At 31.3% G+C, this 22,735-nt stretch overlaps 1 non-coding gene across 1 annotated transcript; it reads left to right on the plus strand.

The window, feature by feature from the left end:
• The first annotated feature begins 449 nt into the window (after positions 1-449).
• Positions 450-556, plus strand: LOC149514077 (small nucleolar RNA R71). Its single transcript, XR_016329466.1, has one exon. It is a non-coding gene; the product is annotated as a small nucleolar RNA R71 (small nucleolar RNA).
• Positions 557-22,735: the final 22,179 nt, after the last annotated feature.

Here is a 22,735-nt window from a genome sequence, read left to right on the forward strand (position 1 = left end):
GGGTGGTTTTACCATCTAAGATTATAGGTATTGCTATAAGGATTGTGGTTTAGTTTAGTTTGTTTGATGTATTAGATCGATTCTACTCTAACTAGCATCTTGTAGAAGAATAGGGTCTTTCATATATGTCATAAGAAACAAAAAGGTTTTGTGTAGCATTCACATGGTTGGTTTGGCATTGGTTTCTTAAGGCTTCGATTTTTTTGGTAAGGGCGACTAGTTAGGAACTGATTGAAGTAATAACATTAACCTTAATTAAACCAATAGATTTTTTATTAACCCTTTTTTTCATGCCACACTAGTAATTATTAGTAGCCATCTCCTCTATGAGCTCATTTGCTTCCTTACGAGTTTTACTTATAATAGTTCATCAAGCAACTGAATTTAAAGTGGTTCTTATAGGTGATGTGAAACCATTGTAAAGGATTTGGATTTAGAGCCATTAGGATAGTCCATGATGTGGGCACTTTCTTAATAGCTCTTTGAATCTTTCCTATCAATCATATAGTGTTTCACCATCAACTTGCAAAAAAGTGGTGATCTCATTCCTTAGCTCAGCAATCTTTGCTGGTGGGAAAAACTTTCCCAAGAATTTTTATACCAAATCATCCCAAGTTGTGATTGAACTAGGTGATAGAGAAGCCAACCAACTTTTATGCCTTGTCCTTGAGAGAATAAAATAATCTTAGTCTAATAGCTTTATCAGAAATACTATTATAGCCAAAAGTATCACATAATTCAAGAAAATTAGATAGGTAGAGATTTAGAGTATCGTTAGGTAACCTTCCAAACTATATAGAAGTTTGGATCATTTATTTGATTGAAGGCTTGATTTTGAAGTTGTTGGCTTGAATAGCTAGCCTTTTACTGGATGATTGAAAATCATCTGCATTGGGAACTGCATAGGCCCTTAATGTTCTTTACCCTTCATTGTTTACATTTGCCATTGGAGTTGGTGTAGGTGATGTTGATTGCTCTTTTCTTCTTCTTCTAAAGGTTCTTTCAATTTTTTAATCAATAAGAGCTAAGTCAACACTTTTGGATATATACATGAAAATAAGAAAATATCAAAGAAAAATAATAAATAAATAAATAAATAAAAGAAAAACTTTTAGATTATAAGAGCTAAGGAATTTTTTATTGATATTAGGAACATCGCTATAATCCTCTGCAACGACACCAAAAACTTGACTATTACTTTTTGTATAAAGCTTGCTAGTGCACAGATTAAGTAATAAAGTGAAGTATTCTAGTATCATCTCCTCAGAGATTATAGAATAAAATGTTGGATTGCTTACAAGTAACAAAGGTGAAACCTTAATGGCTTATATATAAATAAATGGAAGTTTAGAGTTTGGGGTTACAGGGAGCAAGTAAATATTAAAGTTAATGTGTAGGTAGGGTTCTTAACTTCACTAATTGTCACTTGAAAAGTAAAAGACAAATGCCAAAAACTAGATCTAATAAAATAATAATTAAAAGATTGCAAAGTAATGAAATTAAAGATTGTCGAATGCTTGAAATACTTGAAGAAAACATTGCATGAAAGAATTTAAAGAACAAAAAAGTATTTAATGGCTAAATCCTACAAGAAACTTGGATCTTGAAACTTGCTAAATTTAATGAAAAGGAAAACAAGATTTACAACTTGAAAACAAGAAAAGAAAGATCTCAAAAATAATGCTTCTTAAATTAAAAGAATTTAATGAAAAAAAAAGTTTTGTGGTTATTTGCAAATCTATCACCTATTTTAATAACTGACCTAAAGAACTAAAGAACTAAAAGAACTAAGAAAAGAGAAAAGAGAAGAAAAGTGAGGGATGATGAAAATGAGTGAATGGCCTCCCTATTATAGTGGAGGGATCAGCCAAAGGGATTGGCTTCATTAGTTTTTTATTTCAATTGAAATACAATTGGATGAGGTTAATGTTGATCTTCAAAGCTTCTTGGCCGAATAAGGCTTTTCATGCTTAAGTGTTCTTGGCTGAATGGTCTCTTAGTGATTCATTCTTGGCCTTTACTCACATCTTGATCAAAACTTGGATAATCTCCTCTATTGGATTTGGCTAAGGCTTGGAGTTTTAAGTGCAAATAGAATTTTATCCAAGTCTTGAATTTTAAATGGATAAAATCCTACTCTAAGTGAATTTCTTCAAATTTAAGTAACAAACATCATGATTAGCTTTGAATTCAAAAGATTGACTTTCATTAGTATTAGAGAATCACACCACATTTCATTCTTGCATCTACCCATTTCATTCTCTTCCTTAGCACCAAATATATAATGATAATCTTTAAATGAATATGGTGCATAAGGGTACATTTTATAGCCCAATTCTGTGAATAATCTAAGCATATTGCAATATGGACTAATAAAGGTGTTTATTGGCTTTAGTACCAATGTATTTAGTGTTGGTACTTGCCTTTCAAGCCGAATCATATTTTGGCTAAGATATTATCATGTTTGTAGTACTTTGATATTTAATATCTTATAAAAGGTCATATTTCTTTATCATTGAGCTTGCATACATATATTTTAATGTTGATGCTTATATGATAAAGTCCTGAAAATATAAATAAAGCTTTGCAAGGGAATTACAATGAGATTATAATTATGAGATCATCATTGCATAAGAGCTATATGTTTCAAAATTGTTCCTAGTTAATTTTTTATCAATAAGAGGACATTGGCAAATGCTGTTGAGACTAGCGCATGATCGTGCTTTTACTTATGAAGCAAGCAACCAATCTCATGTGTTAAAGTTTGGGTAAACTTGAACTAACATGTGGGTGCTTGTTATAAGAACAAGTTCATTAAATATAACCTAATATGAGAATGCTATATTGTAGTTCACATAGTGTTTATAGCTATATTCTCGTGTGATAGTTATATAAGTGATCTATTGACTTGAGATTACTTATGATCTTATATGATGAATGTTATACTTTAACTTTACTTATGGTTCCAACCAAAAATGCTCTAGTCAAGTATTATTGGGTATAACATGAGGCATATAAAGATGCATGAAGTAATTAAGATTGGATTCATCATTTTATGTGATCAATAAAGTATCTCAATTAGTCTTAATTGAATTAACTTGAGAAATCTTTGGCCAAAGTGAAATAAGATTTTAGAATTGCTCTAAAACTTATTTTTGAGTTAGTGTTGAGGACAAGACTTAACATGGTTGAACAAGATTGAGTAGACACCAACCATACTCAATGTTTAAATCAAGATACTATATGATAAAAGGATATTAATTATACACTAAGACCATTCACGAATAGGTTATCAAGCCATATTGACTTTTGTTTAGTAATTAAGGGTCATGGCAATAAAGCTAGCATTGATCATGATCAATAAACATAAGATTGGCTAATTAGAGAATTGGTGAAGAAGATAAAAAGTTTATCTCATCCATAACCGAATACTAAGATTTACGATGCTTGAGTTTGTTGCCAACATGCTAAATAACCTAATGGGTTACACACAATATGATAACTGTGAAAGATTAAAATTGGAAAAAAATTAAGTTGGACTTAATTTGATTTTGGTATGATAAAAAATAGTGGAAATAAAAACAAGAGAAAAAGTTTCACTTGTTTGGTACCTTCGGCTAGGATAGGGTTAATTGTGAAAATTTGCATTCCAAGCATTAAACCTAATGTGGCAAAATGGCTCCTCTATATAAGGAACATCAAGCTACCCCCTTTTGTATGGAAGGATCTAGAGAAGAAATAAGAACAAACCTATGAGAAAAAGTTTCACTCAAGAAAATACAAGAGGCTTTGAAAACATTTACTAGCTATAGTGTGGCTTTGAGTTCACCAAACCTTAGAGAAGGTTCTTTCAAAAAAGTTTGTGTGGATCACCATTGGAGGCTAAACATTTGGGCAGCTTCTTGGCTTGGAATTTATTTAAGAGATCACCAAATTGAACAAAGGGATTTTCAGCATTCAAGGTATCACCTTTAGCCAAAACTATACATGCTTTTATATTATGTTGTTTGTATAATCTTATTGATTGATCTTGGCTTTAAGGAATTAAAATTTTTTAAAATTCTACTATTTTATGATACATAATTCTCTTCAAGTGGTATCAAAACCTTATCAATATAGATTATACAAATTAGAAGTTTGCTTAGTTGTTCATGATATCAAAACTATTTTGATTGCAATCTATTGTTGTGATGTAAAGGCTGAAAAATTAATTTTTTGTATTGTTTGATTGGATTCTTTTAGAATATCAAAGCATGATGTCTTAGGATAATTTGGATTAAATTTTATGATTTATGGATATAGTTTACATGTTTAATGAATTTTTTGTTTGCAGTCTATCCATATCAAGAAAATTCTATTGTAGTGATATTATAAAAATTGTTTCTCACTCTAGTGATATTATTAGGCTATGAAATTTTAACATATAAAATGACACATATGGATAATTATTGAGTAAAAATTTTAGAATTTTTAGAGTTGATTTGGTAATTCACAAGTTGATGATAATTTCAGCCCAGAAATTTGCCAGTGGTGGCTGGGCATGTAAAATATGCATATAATGCATGGTTGCCCTCATATGATAATAGTAATTGGTTTTCTTGGTGTAGCTGGTATTCTTAAAAGTTAAGAGACTTTAAAAACTTTCTCATTAAGATTTTAATGAAAATGTACTTGGTTATCAATATTAGGAATCTTAGGAAACTTGCTCAACGAGATTTCAAGATTTGCCTTTTTTATCACCAAGTTTAATAGACTATTTTTATGAAAGTCAAAGTAATTGTTACTTGTGATTCAAGAATCATGACCAAAGGCAAAAGAAATCATGAGAAAGAGTTTAGAACTCTCGGATGGTGGCTAGTAGGGACGGCATAGGAAAAGATGGCTGAAACTATCTAGTTTCCAAAAAAACTACCCATTCCACAACTTGTTTTCCTTTTTGGATGGGTTTTCGGCCAAGCCTTAGATTTGTGTTATTTCTTGTTGAATTTGGATTCTTAAATAGTTTAGGTTTGAAAATAAGATTTCATATAAAATCCAAATTGAATTAGACTTTCTAAATTGTTTAGAACTTCTAATTAATAAGAAACTATTTCATTACAACACCTAGTTGAACTAGGAAAATCCCAATGCAAGTAATTTGGCTTGATTTTAGTGGATTGACATTCCTAAATGGTTTAGAGTGATGTTGACTATGATAAATTAAAATTCAAGTAAATTTATAATTCCTTAATTGTTTAGAAAATTATGATTGTAAATTACATGTTCCTAAGATAATAGTTAGACATATTCGGCCATGCTAGCTAAACATGTCTATGCCTTGCATCACATTGGGTTGGATTGATAATTGATATATGATATTGATTCAAAGAATAGAAGTACAAAATCATGAATTTGAACCAAACATCATTATTGTTGTAGTATGCATGTTAGTTATGAGATAAATACCATTTATGCTATATTGATTTATCATTATACATGCTAGAATTCATATGTGATAAATGCCATGTATAATTGTGAGATGCATGATAAGATTACATGTATTGGATATATGATAACTTTTTATGCATGCTTGATGAGACCTATGATGAATAAAAAATCTCACATGAAAAATATTAAGTCTTGACGCCTTTCATTAACATAAACAATTGAACTTTCTACTAGTGGGGCTTGTTGAGACAAAACTCAAGGCATTCTTTATTCAAAATAAGGTTTTGTTATGGTTAATGGGTCTTACTTAACTATCATTGTAATGTCAAGATGCGAAAAACTTGACTGCATAATGATAAAGGTAATGATTGATTAACCATATAAAATGTGATTAGACATGGAATTGTCACCTAATTGATCTAGGAGTCAAATGGGAATGTGATTGACAAGCAAGTTATCTACCTAATTTACTTATCATGACTTGTTAAGACAAACCTCAAGGTTATAGTAAACTAAATAAGATCCTAGCCTACTAGAAAAAAATGATTTTTTTGAATTGATAATGAGGGCTATTGATTTTATTAAAATAGTGGGAGTAACCAATATATAGATTTAGACCTTATCTATATTGCTATTGAACAATATAGCTGATATTTGTTCATATTTTATAGGTTACAAAAATGAGTAATAACTTGTCGTTTCATAGCATACTTGATGCTAACAAGCTCACGGAGCCTAACTTTAATGATTAGTACCACAATCTAAAACTTGTCCTAAGACAAAAGAAAATGCTTTATGTTTTTTATGAACTGGCTCCATTGGAACCAATTGCTAGTATTGATGATACAGTGTGGCAGGTTTATGAAACCCATAAAGCCCATGTTAATCAAGCCACATGTATCGTGGTGGCTAGCATGGCCCTTGAGTTGCAAAGGCAACATTAGAATATGGATACTCCGATAATCATTCTACACCTTAAAGAGTTGTTTGACAAACAAAGGTAGATTGAGAGATTTGAGACCGTTAAGGAATTATTATGAACTGTGATGTTTTACAGCACTTCAGTCAAAGTGCATTGCCTCAAGATGATCAATTGGATTAAAAAACTTAGGCAGTTGGAATTTGTTATGGATCATGAGTTAAGTGTTGACTTGATCTTGTCATCTCTTGCTAGTAGCTTTTCACAATTTGTAATGAACTTCAATATACCTTAGATGGAAGTAACATTACCACAATTGATGAATAAGCTTGACATTACCAAAAAATCCATTAAAAATCAAAAGCTTAAGGCTTTTCTAGTTTTTTTTTTTATCTAAGACCAAGAAGAAGTCTGCTAAGAAGTAGAAAAATAAAAGGTTGATAAGCAAGGGGATGTAAGTAAGGTTATCAAGCTTGTTAGCAACATCAAGAAGGACAAGGGTGCATGTCACCATTGTGGTAAGTAAGGTAATTGGAAGAGGAATTGCAAGGTTTACTTGGCAAGCTTGAAGGAGAATAAGTCTAAAGAGACTTCGAGTTTAGGTTTGTTCATGATTGAGATTAATCTATCTCTTTTTAACACATCTTATTGGGTATTGGATACTAGATATAGTTCTCACTTATGTAATGACATACAAAGACTAAAGAAAAATAAAGGCCTAAATAAGCAAAATGTGTCTTTGCATGTTAGAAATGGCACAAATGTTGTTGTCTATGCCATAGGGACTTGTATTTACCTTTATCTTTTGGTTTAGTTTTAGAACTAAAGGATTGTTATTATGTTCATGTCATAACTTCAAGAGTAAATAGCACACATGGTCCCTAAATTTTAGGCTAAATTCTATATTGGTCCATAAACTTTAAAAAGTTATGATTGAGTCTTTAATTGCCCAAATGTGTGTTAATGCAGTCTCTCTGTTTGCTATATTATCTAAAATTGATGAACAATCCAACGTGGCATGACATGTAACCTTTCAATCAAGGATAGATGTATTATGGGCCTTTCATGTTGATTAAATAGGTGTGGCCTTTCTTTTCAGCCCCTAACTACATCGTTTGTATAGAGTAAAAAACTTTAAAGTTAGCAGCTTCTATCCACCTTTCTCTAAATTCCCTCTTCTTCAAACCTAATAAATGTCAACAATACTAACTTAAAAGCCAACACCTACCACCACAAAGCGATCCATCGTTTTCGTTATCGACCGTCGATCTTGTTAGTGATCACCATTGGTCTCTGTGCTTATGCTAGAAACTTTTTTCAAATTTTTTTTACTCTTCACCAATTGAGACCCAACTACAACCTAAATCTCAGCAAATTTGGCCTTTTTTTCTATTTGGAAAACCTAAACATAACCACCAAATTGTAAAAATTTTGGTTGCCAAACCTTTCTTTTTGATGCCTCTCTTTTTACGTTTGACTTCTATTTAATCTTAATAGGTTCTATTTTATGGATTTAAGCTCTCAATTTTTTACAAACTGGTTTAGCTGATGGTCAATTATTAGGTGTAGTTACTTATAGGTTAAGTATGGATGATTTTGGGTTTGCTTGCTGGGTTGTAGGTTTCTGCTAAATTAGAGATTATGGATTGATTGGGTGGTGGTTTTTTTATTGGTGATTTTTGGTGGGTTTTTGGGTATGGGTTTGATGGATTTTCTGTTTGGAGGCTAATTGAATTTAATGCTAAATTGCTTGAATGTCTGTTGTTGAGTTGCTTTCCTTGTGTATTGCATGATGTGTGCTTGATTGTTTTTGTCTTTGATTGTTTGTTGTTTGTCTCTCCAATTGTTTGATTCCTCTTTTGGTCGAGATTTCTTTTGCTTAAAATCAAGAACAGAATATTAACCTTATACGTAATACAACTTTGTAAAGGTATGTGTCATGGCATGTTGGATTTTCTGTCAATTTATACAATTCACAAATGGAGGGACTACATTGATACATGTTTGGTCAATTGAGGACTCAATTAGAACTTTTTAAAATTTAAAGACCAATACAGAATTTAGCCCAAAGTTTAGCGACCATAGTGCTATTTACTCTAACTTAAAACATTATTTTAGTTTTTTATTTAAGTACGAATGATGGATACTCATTTAATATTAAAGGCAATTGTTGTTCTTTTTATTTAAATAATGTGTTTTATGGCATGGAAATGTATGGTAATGACTTATATGTTCTTAGATTAAACAATGATGGCCTCAGTATAAATGTCAAGAAGGCTAAACCAGATAAACCAAATCAATTTTGTGTCATTATAGGCTTAGTCACATCAATGAAATAAGAATCACAAAGTTACATAGATAAAAGGATAATTTGATCCTTATGATTATGAATCATATGGTTGTGAATCATGTTTGCTTGGAAAAATGACCAAATCATCATTTATTGGAAAAAGAGTGTGAGCTAGTGTGGTTTTTAAACTAATACATTTGGATGTGTGTGGCCCAACGAACATAAATGCTAGAGAAGGATACTCATATTTCATTACATTTACTATGATCATACAAGATACAATTATGTGTATTTAATGAAGCACAAGTTTGAATCTTTTGAAAAGTTTAAAAAATTTAGAATGGAGGTTGAAAAGAAAACTAGTAAAAGATCATAAAATTTAGATCTGATCAAGGTGTTGAATGCTTAAGTCATGATTTTCTAGGTTATCTAAAAAAGAATAAGATTCTCTCACAATGGACTCCACCTGGAACACAACACAATGAAGTTTCTAAGAGGAGAAATAAAATCTTGTTGGACATGGTTCGATGCTATATCCTTCTGGGGTTATGCACTGGAAATAGCCACTTATATTTTAAATATAATTCCACCCAAATCCATTGACAAGACATTATATAAGATGTGGAAAGGCAGAAAACCTAACTTGTCACATATAAGGATTAGGGATGTGATGCTTATATGAAGCATGCATAAGCGGACAAGCTTGGAGCTTGATCGGTAAAGTGTAAATTTGCAAAATATCTAAAGGAAACTATTGGATATTATTTCCATAACTCTAAAAAAGAAAAGCTATTTGTTTCTAGACATGCTGTCTTCTTGGAAAAAGACTTTATCATTAAAGAGAATAGTCAGGGTAAAGTAGAACTTGAAGAAGTTTAAGAAGCACAAATTGCAACAAGAATGCAACTTGAGCCAATGGCTAAGGCACTAGATACGCAGTTGAAAGCTTAAAGTATAAAAGAACTCTTTAGGTCAAGTAGGACTTGTTGAGCTTCCAATAGATATGGATTTCTCATAGACAAGGATAAGTTGATCATAGATGATGATCCTATTACCTATGAAGAAACAATGTTGGACATTAATTCTAAGTCCAACATTGCTTCTAAAAAATGGAATAAGGCCATGAAATCCAAAATGGAATCCATGTATGCAAGCCAAGTATGGACTTTGGTGGAACCACCCAAAAGGATAAAACCCATAGGGTGTAAGTGGGTTTTCAAGAAGAAAATTGACATGGATGGCAATGTAAAAATGTACAAAGTTAAGCTAGTTGTAAAAGGTTATAATAAAAAACAAGGAATTGATTTTGATGAAACTTTTTCACTGGTAGCCACGTTAAAATCCATTAAGATTTTGCATACTATTGTCGCATACTATGACTATGAGATATAGCAAATGGATGAAAAAACGGCATTTCTTAATGAAAATTTGCAAAAAGATGCATACATGACACAACCTGAAGGTTTTGAATCCAAAAAGAATGCTGACATAGTGTGTAAGCTTCAAAGGTCTATCTATGGACTTAAACAAGTATCAAGGAATTAGAATATATGTTTTGATGAAGCAATTATAGAATTTGGATTCATAAACAATGTAGATGAACCTTGTGTATACAAGAAGATAAGTGGGAATGCAATCATTTTCATAGTGCTGTGTATGAATGACATATTGCTAATAGGAAATGATATACCCATGTTACAATCACCAAGATTTGGTTATCAAAGAAGTTCTCCATAGAAGATTTGGGAGAGCAACATATGTGCTCAGCATAAGGATCTACATTGATCCAAAGTTGCTTAGTCTTTCATAATCTAGATACATAAACAAAATGCTAAAAAGGTTTAGCATGAAAGAACCCAAAGAGGATTCTTGCTAGTGTAGCATAGCATAAATCTTTCCAAGAACATGTGTCTTAAGACACAAACTGAGAAAGATAGTATGAATAAAGTTCCATATGCTTCGACAATTGGATCCATTGCAAATGCAATGCTATATACAAAGCCTGATATCTCATATACTTTAAGCATAACAAGTATATATCAAGCAAATCTGGGTGAATATCACTGGAAGGTCATGAAAATGATCTTTAAGTACTTGAAAAGAACTAAGGAATGTTTTTTGTCTATGGTGGAGCTAAAATGCTTATTTAGGGCTATTGTGATGCAAGCTTTCAATTTGATAAGAATGATAGCAAGTCTCAAAGTGCCTATGTTCTTACTCTGAATGGTGGAGTAGTGAGTTGGAAAAGTTCCAAACAAAGTAAAACTATAAGGCTCTACAACCGAAGCTGAATACATCTTACATCTAAGGCTATAAAAAAAGTTGTTTGGATCAAAAAGTTCATAACTGAACTAAACATTGTTCCTAGTGTTATTGATTTGATAATAGTCTATTATGACAACAATAAAGCTATTGCTCAAGCCAAGGAACCAAGGTCTTATCAAAGATTTAAACAAGTATTAAAGGGATGTCATCTCATTCGAGACTGTTTCTAAAGGTGATGTTAAAATTGAATGAGTTCCCTCTGAGGATAACATTGTTGATCCTCTTACTAAAGCTATGTCTAAGTAGAAACATGTTAAGCATTTCATCAAATATGGTATTAGATGCATGAATGATTGGATTTAATGCAAGTGAGAGATTATTGGTATTTGCCCTTCAAGCCAAATCATATTTATGCTAACATATTGTTATATTTGTAGTATTTTGATGTTTGATATCTTATTAATGTCTTATTTCTTGATCATTGAGCTTCTATACATATATTTCAATATTGATGCTTATATCATAAAGTCCTCAAAGTATAAATAAAACTTTGTAAGATAATTACAATGATATTGTAATTATGAGATCATCATTGCGTAAAAGCTATTGATAGCACTAAAATATATAGTATTTTACAAGTCTATTTTGGTGCAAAAATTCTAAAACTTGATTGAATATGGTGCCTTTAATGTTTATTTTCTTGATTTTTAGGTGTAATGCACATGGGATGTGAAAGCCATGCAATTAATGCAAGATGGTGCAATATATGACTAAGGGCATGAACCACTAAATAGTCAGCCATGTATTAGAGTTTATAGCCAAACCACTTAGCCAAGAAAAGATTATGATGAATTAGGCTAAAAAAGAGTTGTAGCTGCTAAAAGACTCTTTGTTTATCTTAAAAGAGTTTTATTCCAAGAACAACATTGCTAAAGATGATAAGGATAGAGTTATGATACAACAAGGATTCCTACATCTATTTAGCCAAGAAGAAATCTTATAGAGCAAGTACTCGTTGATTATCTTGAAAGAGTTTTCTTAGGCAAGATAACTACTTTTACAAGAGATAAAGATAAGATTTGTACTCATGAAGGATTCTTGAAGATTTATCTCAAGAGTTTTAAACTAATGTAACTACATTAAGAAGATAAGCTTTTAGATATTTGCTTAAGCCAAACTCTTTCAAAATTGTAAGATTATGATGGTGTGACACATGGGTGGACAAGATCAACTAAAGAACTCCCATTTGACTAAGGCACTCAAAAATTAAAGAATCCTTGTTCGGCCTTACCTTTTCAAGAACAAGATTAAGCTTAATCTTTTAAGAGTTTGATTTATAATATGACTTGTAATCTTATCCCCATCCTAGCTAAACCTACTCTTATAAACAAGTTAGGCCTTTTCAATTGTAAATCATCCTATCCCTCACTTCTCCTATCTTCTTTCTTTTCTTAGTTTTTTTAGTTCTTTAGTTCTTTTAGTAAGTTATTGGCTTAGGTGACATATTTGCCAATAATCACAAAGCTTTTGTTTTCTTTTAATTCTTTTATTCAAGAAGTATTATTTTCAAGATCTTTCTTTTCTTGCTTTCAAGTTTACAATCTTGTTTTCTTTTCTTTATATTCGGCAAGCATTATTTTTTCAAGATTAATCCAAGTTTTCTATTATTTCTTTACAAGATTAGGCCTAACCTTACTTTCTTGTTCTTTAACTTTTTTTTCATAAAATCTTTGTTTCAAGATTTCTTTAAGCATATGGCCTACTCCAAATTCTTTACCTTGCAATCTTTTAAATCTTGTTTTATTATATCTAGTTTTTGGCATTATTCTTTTACTTCCCAAGTGCCTGTTGGTGAAGTTAAAATCCTTGCCTATACATCATCTTTAATCTTTACTTTTCCCTGCAATGAAATACTAAATTCCCATTTGTTTAGATAAAAGGTCTTAGGGTTTTGCCTTTGGTAGTTGTGAACAACCCAACATATATTCTATAATCCTTGATGAGATGATACTGGAATACTTCATTTAATTACTTAATCTGTGAACTTGTAGGTTATATACAAAAAGCAGTAATCAAGTTTTTGATGCTGTTGTTGGGGATTATAGTGGCGTTCTCAATGTTAATAAAGATTTCTTAAACTCTTATAATCTAAACACTTTTTTATTTTTATTTGATTTGATGTCTTCTATTTGTCTTTTTTATTATGTCATACTTCTATTGTAATAAGGATAAAACCTTTAAGGATTATAAAGAGTTGTCTTTTGAGTATTCCCAGATCTACCATCATGGTGCACTACTCAAAGATATGACCCACTTGCAACCAAATGCTCACAACTTGCATCATTAGCTGAATAAGTAGATGCTCTTGAATGAAAACATAATTTTAGACATGTTTAGTTAGCTCAAAGTGCATATTATAATGGTCATGATTAGAGGGTAATACTATAGTGATAGGTGTCAAGATAATCAATCTACTATTATCCAAACACCTACACTCAAGATTGGAAGGATCATACTTGTTATGCAGGGGCAAACAATCAAGAGAAATCATCCATATATACCCCATTCTACCTTGTCCACTATACAATCCACCTCAAGAAAAAATATCAAACTTAAAGATATTGACCCAGTTGATGTTATCTAACAATTTAACAATCCAAAGCCAAGCTATATACATTAAGAACTTGCAAACCCAAATTAGTCAACTAGCTTAAGTTATAGCCAATGGCCCATTAGGAACCTTGCCTAGCAATACTAAGTCAAACTCTAAGAAACAAGATAAAGAAACATTGATGTATTCCTATGGGGAAGAAGGGACTTATTTTTTTGATGATAATGATAAAAATTTGATAAATGAGCTTGTGGCAATGAATTTACCCTGTTTGGTGAAAGTACTTGAAGAGGAAGAAGATTAAAAGAAAGATCCACAAGAGGATAATGATGGATATATGGATTCTGTAAGGGAATGAATAACTCATCCTACTTGCAAAAGCACTCTTGGTAAGTATAGAATTTGAGGTGAAAGATAATTGTGAGGAATTTGAAAAAGATCCAAACTTCTAAAAGAAGGAAACAGCCAAACAAGAGCAAGACACTAAGGTGATTATTATGATTAATCTGCCAACATCTATTAGGAAGAAAAATGAAGAAGTAGTGGAAGTGGAAGATTATCTTAACACAATAAAGGTAAAATCTATTTTAAAATTTGACACTCTAAAGAAGTTTAGCAATGGTCCCACTGAAGTTGAGCCTATGCCTTAAAATCCACCTTTGTCAATTCCTTAAACTTATGAAAATCCTGATCTGGAATTGAATAAGGTGGAAAATCTTATTGTTGAGAGATGTTCTATTGAGAATGTGTTTGAGCTTTTAGAAACATCCCTCATTAAGCCTAAGAAAGAGAACACACCAATCATTCTAATGAAACCTACCATGGAGGAACCTTTAATGTTAGAAACCAACCCTATAGTCAACCCTATAGTTTCCATGGTTATACCTCTCTCACTAGTATTGAAACCAGTGCCCACCTATCATAGTTTAGTAGTGATGAAGACAATGCTAGAGTTAGGAGATCTAGCCACAATAATTGAGCCACATTGGTAGTTAAAGTATATTAATGAAGATGTGGTAAGAAAAGAAACTATTAAGTGGATAGATTTTGGTGTTAAGTGTGGGGTAATCATATAATCCTTTTTGGAAAAGGTATGGTCAAACTTGACCAAAACTAGCACTGTTTAGGAGGAAACCCAAAATTTTATTTTTATGAGTCATGTTTCTTTATTTTTTAGAACATGTATGTTTTAATGTATGTTTTTGTTTTTAGTTTGTTTTTATAGGAATGAAGTGAAGCAAGGATGATATTTCATAAAAATGGAAATTTGACCTTCAAGTAAATTTGGGGATTTTTTTTTCTTGTTTTATGTTTGATATATTGTTTTATATAAGTGTAGGGGGAAAAAGAATGCTTTTTGAACTTTAATGTTTTTGAAAATTATGAACCCATTTTTGTTTTCAAACCAAATTGACATACTAAATCTCATTATGATTTTTATTTAGTTGAAGTTGCATATATTTTCCAAGAATGACTATAGCATGCTATGAAGTTTAATTATAGATATGGTGGAACTTGAAAGGAATTCTTAAACATCTTTTTCTTTGGATATTATTATTGTGCATTTGTTTCTATTTTCTTTGCATGAAACACTATGATTTTTGTGAAAGTTTGTGAGAAATGGATTTGCATTAAGATTTGAGGATATGAATAAGTGCTTTAGAATTCACCTACTCAACCTTTAAGGTGAAATCCTATACTGTATTTAACTCAAAAGATGATCTAAGTAGTTCTTTAGATCATTTAAGCCTTTTTCTAGCCTACCCTATTATGATGCATCCCTAATACCTTTATTTTCAGCTTATTATATTTCCTTTTCTTCGTTTATGTAGCTACATAATAAGCCAATAGGCCTGTTATTTGATTATTATTCTTTCTTTTGTTTACCTAACCCAATTATGTTTCTTTGCATATTATGGACATTTCTATGCATTTGGCAGGAAATGAGGCACAATGAATGAAAAGAAAAAAAAAGGCAAAGCCTAACAAAAGCAAAAAAATGTCTTTACTTTTCTCAAAAAGAAAAAAAGAAAAAAAATGCCATGAATAAAACAATGAAGTGATGCCTCACAAGTCAAAGTTTCAAAAAGAGCTTCCATTTATTCAAGTCCAAAAAATTCAAAGAATGTAAGTTTAAGGTTTTTGAGCATAAATATTCTTTTTTCCTCATTGACCCAAGCCTTATATTATATGCCTAAAAGATCTTTTGATCTTGAGTCAAGTATGTAAGTCTAACAATAGTAGAGAGGGAAAGGGAAAGTGAACATATGAAGTATATTCTATCTTTAAATTGAAATATGAAGAAATATTTGGCATTCTTTTTGCTTGAGTTGTATACATGAATTAAAGATTGAGTAGATGTATATGAGTAATGAGCATAAGATATTGGGAGCTTGTTTTTAAAGGAATTTCTTGTAACTTCACATTTATAGTTAGCATTGTATTATGCAATAGTGCATGATAAGAATTGTATGTAATTGTTTACTTGTGATTATGTATAATGATATATAGTTTTATTGATTTGAGGATTTTGCTCTAGGACAAGCAAAAAGCTACGTGTGGGGAATGTGATAGCACTTAAATACATAGTATTTTACAAGTCCTTTTTGGTACAAAAATTTTAAAATTTGATTGAATATGGTGCCTTTAATGTTTATTTTCTTGATCATTAGGTATAATGCACATGGGACACGAAAGCTTTGCAATTCATGCAAAATGGTAAAATATTCAGCCAAAAGCATGAACCATGAAATATTCAGTCATGTATTGGAGTTTATAGCCAAACCATTTAGCCAAGAAAAGATCAAGATGAATTGGGCTAAAGAAGAGTTGTAGCAGCAAGAGGACTTTTTGTTTATCTTAAAAGAGTTTTATTCTAAGAAGAACATTACAAAGGAGGATAAGGATAGAGTTATGATACAACAAGGATTCAAACATCTATTTGGCCAAGAAGAAATCTTAAGGAGCAAGTACTTTTTGATTATCTTAAAAGAGTTTTTAGATAAGATAAATACTTTTACAAGAGATAAAGATAAGAGTTCTACTCAAGAAGGATTCTTGAAGATTTATCTTAAAATTTTTAACCTAATGCAACTACTTTAAGAAGATATGCTTTTAGATAATCACTTAAGCCAAAACTCTTTCAAAATTGCTATATGAAGATAGTGTGACACATGGGTGGATAAAATCAACTTAAGAACTCCCATTTGGCCAAGGCACTCCATAATTAAAGAATCCTTGTTTAGCTATACCTCTTCAATAACAAGATTAAGCTTAATATTTTTTTATTTATAAAAGGACTAGTAAACTTATCCCTATCCTAGCTTAACCTATTCTTATAAATAGGTTAGGCCTCTTCAATTGTAAATCATCTTTTCCCTCACGTCTCCTCTCTTTTCTTAGTTCTTTAGTTCCTTAGGTGAGTTATTAGCTTAGGTGATAGAACTGCCAATAACCACAAAGCTTTTGCTTTCTTTTAATTTTTTTATTCAAGAAGTATTATTTTCAAGATCTTTCTTTTCTTGTTTTCAAGTTTGTAAACCTTGTTTTCTTTTCTTTATATTTGGCACGCACTATTTTTTCAAGATCAATCCAAGTTTTCTTTTATTCCTTTGCAAGATTCAACCTACACTTACTTTCTTATTCTTTAAATTCTTTTTCATGCAATCTTTGTTTCAAGATTTCTTTAAGAATTCAGCCTACTCCAATTTCTTTACTTTGCAATCTTTTAAATTTGTTTTATTAGATCTAGTTTTGGCATTATTCTTTTAGCTCCTAAGTGACAATTGGTGAAGTTAAGATCCTTGCCTACACATTGCCTTTAATCTATACTTTTCCCTACAACCAAACCTTAAATTCCATTTGTTTAGATATAAGGTTTTAGAGTTTCATCTTTGGTAAATATGTACAACCTAACAATATTCTATAATCCTTGGGGAGAGGGTACTAGAATACTTCATTTTATTATTTGATCTATGCACTTGTAGGCTATATACAATAAGCAGCAATTAGCTATATATTCCAAAATCATTCCTAGTTGATGCTTTATCAATAAGAGGACATTGACAAAAGCTATTGAGACTAGCACATGGTTATGCTCTTGTTTATGAAGCAAGCAACTGATCTTATGGGTTGAAGTTTGGGTAAACTTGAGCTAACATGTGGGTGCTTATTATAAGAATAAGTTCGCTAAACATGACCCGATATGAGAATGCTTTATGGTAGTACACATAATGTCTATAGCTACATTCTCATGTGATGGTTGTATAAGTGATCCTTTGACTTGAGATTACTTATAATCATATATGATGAATGTTGTACTTTAACTTTACTATACTTATGGTTTAACCACCAATGCTTCAGTCGATTATTGTTAGGTATAACATGAGATATATGGATATGCATGAAGTAATCAAATGGGATTTATCACCATGTGTGATCAAGAGAGTATTTCAACTAGTCTTAATTGAATTAACTTAAGAAATCTTTGGCCAAAATGAAATAAGAGCTTAGAATTGTTATAAAACTTATTTCTGAGTTAATGACAATGACAAAACTTAACATGGTTTAACAAGATTGAGTAGATAATAAACCATACTCAATATTCAAACCGAGTTAATATGTGATGAAAAGATATTAATTATACACTAAGGCCATTCATTAATAGGTTGTCAAGCCATATTGACTTTTCTTTAGCAATTGAGGGTCATGGCAATGAAACTAACATTGATCATGATCTATAAACATAAGATTGGCTAATTGGAGAATTGGTGATGAAAACAAAAGGTTTTGTTAGCTCAAAGACTTGAAATAAACCAAGAGGGGGGTAAATTGATTGATAATAAAATTTTCAAATATCAATACTTAATAACCATAAATTTTGTAAAACAATTTATCTAAGCAAACGAACACAATAAATGAGAGTAAACTAGCAATCTTAAAAACAAGAAATAGAGATAAAGAATTACACACTAAGATTTATAGAGGTTCGATCTTTTCTTTAGGCACCTACGTCCTTTCCCGTAGTCTCACTTGCTAAGGAGTTCAATCCACTATGTGTTGAAAGTTACAACCTAGCTTCTCATAGCTTTACACAATCAACACCACAAACTCTTAAGGGTTATCCTCCCCTTTAAGCTCACAATCTCACAATACAAAGTTTCTGAAATGTTATGCAAACTTAAAGAACCTATCTGAGATTGGGTGTTTGCTAGATTGAAGCACAAAGCAATATTGACAAGAGGATTTAGAGAAAAACTGATAAAAGAAGGATTTTTTGCACTATTCTCTCTTTGAATTGGTTTGAATGCTTGAACAAGATGGTTGGTGGAGGCAATAAGTTCTCTTAGTTATTCATCCTCTTGATTTGCAATAAAAGCCTTCATTTATATGTAGAAAGGAGTTGATAGCTATTGCATTGCATTTAATGCTTCAAACCTACAAAATATCAGACAAAAGAAATAGTTATTGGGGTTTTTTAGGCATCAGGGGATCAATCCTCTTATATAGGGGATCGATTGGGTTAGTTATGTGTAAGACCAATTTTTTGCCTTAAAAGGCTTACCCGATCGATCAAGTTATATACCTGATCGATCCAGTACTTGGGTGATCGATCCCCTCTCTGGGAGGATCGATCTCTTTTGTTGATTTTCAAACTCATTTTGCTTTCTATGTAAAAAAATAGATCAATCCCTTTAAAGAAGGGATCAATCCCATGCTTAGGTGATCGATCCTCTATATAGGGGGATCTATACCTTTTATGGATTTTTAAATGAGGATAGCATTCTGTGTAAAAATAGATTGATCCCTTTAAAGGAGGGATCGATCAAGTAAGCTTAAAACCCCAACCAATTGATCTCTACAAGGAGGGGATTGATTGGTTCTTGCTAAATTCCATGAGTTCAACTTCTGGAAGAAAAATGGATCGATCTCTTTATCCAAGAGATCAATCAAGTAAGGGAGGGGATCAATTCCTTCCCTTAGGGGATCAATTCGTTCTATCTGAAACATACTTTAATCCATTTTGTTTTGAGAATTTGCTTTGTTTTAGTTCCTAAATGAATTTTGACAAGATAGAAGGCTAGAAAAATGTTCAATTTAAGATTATGAGAGTTTGATTCAAGTTAGGCAAATTTTTATTTTGTGAAATCAAAACTTTTAATCAATTCAAGGCTAACAATCTCTCCCTTTTTGATATGACAAAACCTAGTGAAAATTTTGCTTAAAAACATTTTTCCACTTGGAAAACAAGCTCCCCCTAAATTTAAGCATAAAGAAATTTTAAGAGATTTTAAAACAACTATGAACAAGAATAATATCAATATCATCAAGTAGGAATTTTGCATACCATCAAGATCATCAATCAAATAAAAAATTTTTCATACCACTAATATCAATATCATCAAGTAGGAATTTTGCATACCATCAAGATCATCAATCAAATAAAAATTTTTCATACGACCAAGATCATCAATCAAATAGAAATTTTGCATACTACCAAGATCATCAATCGAATAGAAAATTTTTCATACCAATTCCTTTATCTCTCTTTTTTGTCATAGCAAAAAGGATGAAGTTAATCAAAAGGAGATGGCAATCAATTCAAGGCCATACCAACTCAATTTGACAACTTAAGTTCATACCAATCTTAATGTCAAGCAATATACGAATATCACAAGCCACAATTTCACAAGCCAAATCTCAAAATGATATAGCAAATATCATAATTAAAATGAAATATGGATTTCATTAATATAAACATCAAATACCAAAGTTTGATAACAAACCATAATGTAAAGTATTTTTAAGGAAAAAGTTACAACATAAAAAAAAATTGGAAAACACATAAGGAATGGCATTAGGAAGGATCATTGATGAGGAAGTGGAGAATGAGGAAAATGAGGAGAATGAGGGAAGTGTTGCTCCATTTGCTATTGTGTAAATCAGATTTGTTCAATACCAGCTCTAACTTAGCAAACTTGGGAAATTAGCTCATTTTGAGTCACTTCCATGTTTTTCAATTGAGAATTCATAATCCTAACCATTAAATGTAGACTGTTTATTTGAAGTATAAGCATTTCTAAAACTCTTTGGGTATCAAATGGTGGGGTAGAAGGTTCTCCTTAATGTGCTTCAAGAATATTTGAAATTTCATGCTCTTCTCCCTCTTTTTGCACAACCCCAATATCAGTTTTTCTAACCCATAAACCTATTGCAGTTTAAATATATCCCATACTATACAGAGTAGGAGTACAAAAAATGCTAAATGGATTATTAAACACAATCTTTTTATCCCCTCTAGTATTAATGTTTAATTTCCTCAAAAGATTATTGATTGCAAACCTATAAACTAAGGTATAGTCTCTATTTTGCATTACCCTCATCATATCACTGAAAATAAAATGCACCAAATTTGATTTTCCTTGATGTTTGATTTTATACATCCATCAATAATCTTGCTTCCTAATGGTTGAGTATTGAGTGCCAAAAGGTGCTGATATATGAGTGACAATAAGGTGTAACAACCTGTCATGCATTGACAGTCTAGTGGCTTGAGTAAGTGCAACTCTTAAATTGTCATTTCTAAATATATCTTAAGCTAGTTCTAACATGTCACACCTAATGTTGGTGTCTCCCTCATCATCTAGCATAAATACTTTAGTTAATAATTACTTGCTAACTATGATTTCTTTGCCCATCACATAGGTTCTAAATCTATAAGGATAATATCTATGTGACCCTTCAATTTCAATACAAATAGCATTGCTATAAAACACTTTCACTAGATTCTCAAACAAAATTCCATCCATGCACAAGTAGTTCATCCACCCAAATCTCTCAAATGCATGTAAATAAGGGAACTCAATAGATTGCAAGAATTCAAGAGAGATTACTTTTCCATGCTTGACTTCTCTATGAGCAAAGTGTGTCTCATACTTCTCCTTATCATCAAGATTGGCAAAATTTTGATTGAAGGACTGCCTTATTGATGAAGTAGAAGTCTCTTTTAGAGGATTCCTCCTTGTCTTTAGAGCCATGAAAATAATGGGATTGAAATAGGTAGGCTTATATGAAATTGATGAAAAAATTGGTGATCGTAGATGATGGGTAGTAGAATATGTTTGAAAAATGCAAAAAGATTGAGTGAATGTCATAGTTTCAAAAAGGGGATCAATTTTCTAGAGTGAGAAGAATGAGTGGAGATTTTTGTGTGATTTGATGATTTTTAAGGGTGATTTTTACAAGAAACCAAGTAGAAATGAGGCAATTTGTAAAAGATTTTTGTTAAGAAATATCAATTTTAAGTGAAAATGGAGTAAGAATTCCTAGGGTTTGAGGCGAAGGTGTTTAGGGAAGAAGAAAAATAGATGAAAAGCTAGAATGATCAGCCAATAAGAAAAGGGACCCGATTTTGAGAGGCCAAAACGGTGCACATAGTGCCAATTTAGCATAACCTGATTGATCAATTATAAAAAGGATAAATCGGGTACAAGTTGCCATGAACCGATCGATCAAGTCCATAAGGGGGATCGATCGGTTCTTCACATTTTCCACGTAAATTGGCTATTAGATAGAGAGTTAATCGATTCGGTCTAAGGGGGAATTGATCGGTTCCTCAACATTTTCCCTTAATTTAGCTATTGGATGAAAAACCAATCGATTCAGTCCAAGGGAGATCAATCGATTTTGGCTGTAGCATTTTTTTAAAAATAATTTAAAAACCATGCAACATAAACATTCAAATATGCATCATACAATCATACACAAGATTAAAAAAAATATTAAGATAAACATACATTTGATTAATCAAGGTAACAACATTATTATACCATCAAGAAATTCAATGCTCCAAGAGCATTCATCATACCAAGTTCACCTCTAATTGCATAAAATCTATCTTTATCAAGAGGTTTTGTGAAAATATCAACTAATTAATGTAAGGTATCAACATATTCAAGCACAATATCACCTTTTTGAACATGATCTCTAATAAAATGATGCCTATTTTCAATATGCTTGGTTCTAGAATGTTGAATTGGATTTTTGGTGAGATTGATGGCACTAGTATTATTACATTTAATGGGAATATGATCCATGATAATTTCAAAATCCTTCAATTATTGCTTAATCCATAAAACTTGAGCATAACAACTATCGGCCACTACATATTCGACTTCAGTTATAGATTAAGCAACACTATTTTATTTCTTAGAGAACCATGATA

Source organism: Durio zibethinus, chromosome 17 (assembly GCF_047325235.1).
Source record: "Durio zibethinus cultivar Kanyao isolate XHJ-2024 chromosome 17, ASM4732523v1, whole genome shotgun sequence".
NCBI lineage: Eukaryota > Viridiplantae > Streptophyta > Magnoliopsida > Malvales > Malvaceae > Durio > Durio zibethinus.